Source organism: Prosopis cineraria, unplaced genomic scaffold (assembly GCF_029017545.1).
Source record: "Prosopis cineraria cultivar Desert tree isolate PC_DT_omini unplaced genomic scaffold, ASM2901754v1 PC733, whole genome shotgun sequence".
Classification (NCBI taxonomy): domain Eukaryota; kingdom Viridiplantae; phylum Streptophyta; class Magnoliopsida; order Fabales; family Fabaceae; genus Prosopis; species Prosopis cineraria.
The window spans coordinates 1-4913 of record NW_026556058.1 but is presented as its reverse complement, the minus strand read 5'-3'; the positions used below and the strand labels follow the sequence as shown (position 1 = coordinate 4913).

General features: G+C 32.4%; 1 pseudogene; it reads left to right on the top strand.

The window, feature by feature from the left end:
* The first annotated feature begins 1213 nt into the window (after positions 1 to 1213).
* LOC129298170 (alpha-galactosidase-like) lies at positions 1214 to 4379 on the top strand (annotated as a pseudogene).
* The last annotated feature ends 534 nt before the right edge of the window (positions 4380 to 4913 follow it).

Here is a 4913-nt window from a genome sequence, read left to right as displayed (position 1 = left end):
TTTGAAATCTTAATTATCAATTAGCATCACTTCGTTCCGTGTTTCAATTTTTATGTTTAATTTTTTTTATTTTTAAAAAATAAAGATTAAAATTTAGTAATTTTAGTAGGGTCATTCTAACTTTTTTTTTTAATTAATGAATCAATCCTTAGAATTATGGTTAACTTTAATCAAAGTTATTAGAGACGATGTGTCGTTGATTCAATGATAACATATAGTTGTATGACAATAAGTTCTCTGTCCTCATGTGCCCTTTGAGATCTTAATCATCCATAAGCATCACTTCATTCCAGAACGTGTTTCAATTTTTATATTTAATTTATTTTTTATTATTTTTATAAAATCAAGATTAAAATATGACAAGGTTTTTGGCCGCTAAAATTGCAGTCAATTTTCCTGGGGTCATTTTACCTTTTTTTTTTTATCAATGAATCAATCCTTAGAATTATGGTCAACCTTAGTCAAAGTCACTAGAGATTATGTGTTGTTGATTTAATGATAACATTTAGTTGATATAACAATAATATTCGGTAGTTGTAAGATTAAAGTTGACTATAAATTTAGGAACTGATTCCTTTATGATAAAACTACTGGGACCTGGACCCAATTGATCAAAATTTTTGGGACTAAAAACTGTTTTCCCTAAAAAGAGTTTAACTTCACATCTTAAAAACAAGTTTGAACTATCACCAAAAAATGAAAAAAATAAAAAATATGTTTTAATACTTTAAAAAATATAGTATAATATAATATAATATTTTTAGATATTTAGCATAATATAGTACTTTTATTAATAATTAGTTTTTGAGTATCAAGAGGGTTCAACATGAAAGTATAATTTCTCCCCCTGCCCCCTCATAAGGTGTGTGTGTATATATATATATATATGATAATTACTACTTTATTTGGTTCTCTTTAAAAAATAAAATAGTCTCTTTCTCATGATCTGGAAGTCATATTCTATTCTGTTACTAATTTGAACTCATGGGTATATCAATGACTTTTTTTTCAACATTAACTGTTAAACTTGTAAGAGATAACCAGGAGTTTGAACTTTAAGGTTAATAATTGAATTTTTAAATTTTCTATTTTACAATAAAGTTCTGTAATTCATATATTGTAATGAATTGTTTTCTTTTGGCCAGAATTGTAATGAATTAAACTCTTAAATGACGAAGTTTGATAACCAAATTATTAATGATGATCAGATGGAACAGCTGGAACCATTTTGGCTGCAATATTAATGAAGACTTGATTAAACAAACAGGTAATATTTTTATTATCAATCTGAGAATAAAACTAATTAATGTACAAAAATTATATTAATTTATTTGTTTATTTTGCATGAGACACATGTCATTTGACTTTCGATTATGTCATATCTTCTGATTATCATATAGCTGATGCAATGGTGTCAACGGGACTTTCGTCTTTGGGATACCAATATATCAATATTGGTAAGATAATATTAGGTTAACACAATTATTTATAGCAATAAATAGTTGATTCATTATATTCCTAAGAAAACTATTTTTTTTAATCATGATTTTCTATGATCTCTAGATGATTGCTGGGGCGAACCTACTAGAGATTCTCAGGTAATTAATATTCAAAATCAGTTTCAATAATTATCTCATCATCAATAGGCTTACTGTTTCAATAAAATTTTACTCTGACAGAAGATTAAGAGTGAACATATTTAAAAACTTTTTGAGTTATATTCATCCGCTAGAAAAGAATAAGAAAACCTAAGAGAATTCTGACGTGAACTGTGACAGGGAAATTGGTAGCAAAGGCTTCAACATTTCCTTCAGGAATCAAAACTCTGGCTGATTATGTTCATGCAAAAGGTTTAATGCTAGGGATTTATTCTGATGCTGGGTATCACTTCCACCATTATACCACTCTTTAATCTTCACTGACCACTCATATATATATAGTATATATTATCCGTGCTTATTCCAACATTTCTCATCTCTCTTAAACTTTCTCTGCAGAACTCAAACTTGCAGTTAAAGGCAGCCTGGTTCACTTGGACATGAAGACCGTGATGCAAAAACATTTGCTTCCTGGGTAATCTAATCTTCATTCTCATTAAATTTTATCATATATATATATATATAACATTTACAGAAGATTTTGATTCAAATGTTACTTTAGGGAGTTGACTACTTGAAGTATGATAATTGTGAGGATACCCATAGTCTTAGTCCAAAGGAAAGGTACCATTTTGAAGCATTCAAGTGAACATAAGAAGCAGTTCATGAAAGAGAAAATTTATAATTACATTTTGTGAACACAGGTACCCCATAATGAGTGAAGCTTTATTAAAATCTGGAAGGCCCATCTTATTCTCTCTCTGTGAATGGTGAGTATTCCACTTACTCTTTCCCTTAAGGTTTCATACACTGCAAATTTCACAGTATGAATTTGTTTTTGAACTTAGGGGAGTACAAGACCCTGCAACTTGGGCCTCAAGTGTGGGAAATAGCTGGAGAACAACAGGAGATATTGCAGATAATTGGAACAGGTGACCAAGAATAATATATATATATATATATATGTATATATATAAGCCTCTGTGTTTGTGTATTTTAATCTGATGCTTAATCGAGAAGTTGAAAGGTGTGCTTTATGTTACCTTTTTTTTTTTTTTACTAATAACGTTCGTTTTTTCTCAGCATGACGTCTCGAGCAGATGAAAATGACAAATGGGCATCCTATGCTCGACCTGGAGGATGGAATGGTAATCAATTTTATTTGATTTTCATGCTATTAAACTTCACAAGATTATAGACAACATGTATTATAATACCAACTCTCACATTTAAGGTTTCATCCTTTGCTTATTGTTGAACCTGAATTTGATTCTGTTTTCAACCAATGTGAAAGTAAAATCTCGGCAAGCAAATAAACACTTGTGACTGTCAAATTACTTTTGCTTCTATTTATTGTGTCTTAGAGGAAAATAGATTTCACATTCTCAATACACATGTTTGGCATCAGATCCTGATATGCTTGAAGTGGGAAATGGAGGCATGACAACCGAGGAATATAAAGCTCATTTCAGCCTATGGGCATTAGTTAAGGTAGAAGGAAACAAAATACTGACATTGGCATTTATCACATATAGCAAATAGTTCTAGGAAGTGAATTCTGCGGTTTAAGTATAATTTTTCTTGTGTATATGTTGAAGGCTCCTTTGTTAATTGGGTGTGATATCCGAGCTATGGATGATGCAACTTATGGAATTCTAAGCAACAAGGAAGTTATTGCAGTAAACCAAGGCATGTACAGAACAAAAGCTCTGCTAGCCAGCCAGCCTTCTAGGCAGATAGAGGCATTGTTGATCTCCTCCATAAAAAAAATTCCTTACTTGTAATCTTCTGGTAATGCAGATAAACTAGGAGTTCAGGGCAAAAAGGTGAAAAGCAATAACGATTTGGAGGTAATTTCTTTCTTTTCATTGGGAAAACGATTCTCAACATCATCACTTGCGTCATTCTATGCTATACGTATTTCACGGCAAAGTGATTCCAAGTCCAACTAAAATTTAATTGATTTTTATCTTTTCTCATGCAAATTATTTGGGATCAAATCAAGCTTTGAATTGAAATAGGTCATCAAAAGATAACATAATCTTTATGATGGAGATGGAGTGATTAGGAACAGGCATCCTTTCATGCTTTAAGGCAAACAAGCCTTAATTCATGTGATAAGGTGTATTAGGATAAGAAAACCGTTGGTGAACACCATTCATGTTTGTGCTTTTGGCTTGAAGTTATCATTATAAAAAATCGTGGCATATAAAGAGCCTCTCAGTTAAAACCGCTTTTAGTTATCCCATACCAATTTTCCCAAATGCAAACTACTTAGAAGAAACTGAAGTGACAGGTTGGGCTGGTCCCCTGAGTAATCACAAGGTGCAGTGATCTTATGGAATAGAAGTTCACAAATGCGACAGTCACTGCGTCTTGGTCTGACATAGGCCTGAAACCTGGGACTCTAGTTGATGCGAGAGACTTATGGACTGTGAGTTACATACCAAGAATGTCCTCAGTTCATTTCACATAAGATGGCCATCATTTTGATTACATGTAATGAATTGTGCAGCACTCAACTGTATCATCAGTTTCTGGAGAAATATCTGCTGAATTGGAATCACATGCTTGCAAGATGTATGTTTTGACTCCACACTCCACTACAAGATCCTAGTTCCCAGATGCAGAGAAGGGTAAGCAAGTGGACACTGCCACTCAATGTTCCCAGAAGTAATAGAGAAACAAACATGAATTTATTTCACAAAATGATATGTACAACTAGAAGCACAAGCTAGACGTTCAATTTTCCTGGTTAATCCAATATGCTATTTTGTTAAATTTGATCTAGTGCCAAAGCAAGCATAAACATGAACAGCATACTTAGTCATTGGTGAATCTATTGAAATGGAACAGCCAAGCACAAATTGATTGGTGAATCAAAGAGACACTAGGTAAATGTTATGAAAAGGACAGAGAATCACTGGAAACAGAGAAAGGGTTAGGGAAAGTGGGGGATACAAATTCCTCTTTCGTAAAAGTATCATCACAAAAAAAAGTCATTCCTTGCAATTAATTTAAGGGGCTTATCCTCATCCTCCAAATGGAGGGAATCAACATGTTAAAACCAGCAGAAAGGGACTCTACTAATGAGGCCCAAATTGAGGAAAAATGGACCATATGCAATCATAATTAGATGAACTTAAACATATCTCAACATTCCAGTGACTGTACAATCAAATCGTCCAAGACTGTGAGGAATGAACAAAGACAGCTTAAGATTTTTTGGTGTTTGAGATTTGCATAGCTGCTAGGCTGCTGATATGATTTCAAATGTTGTTATCCAAAATTATGGCACTTTTATGATAATGTGAA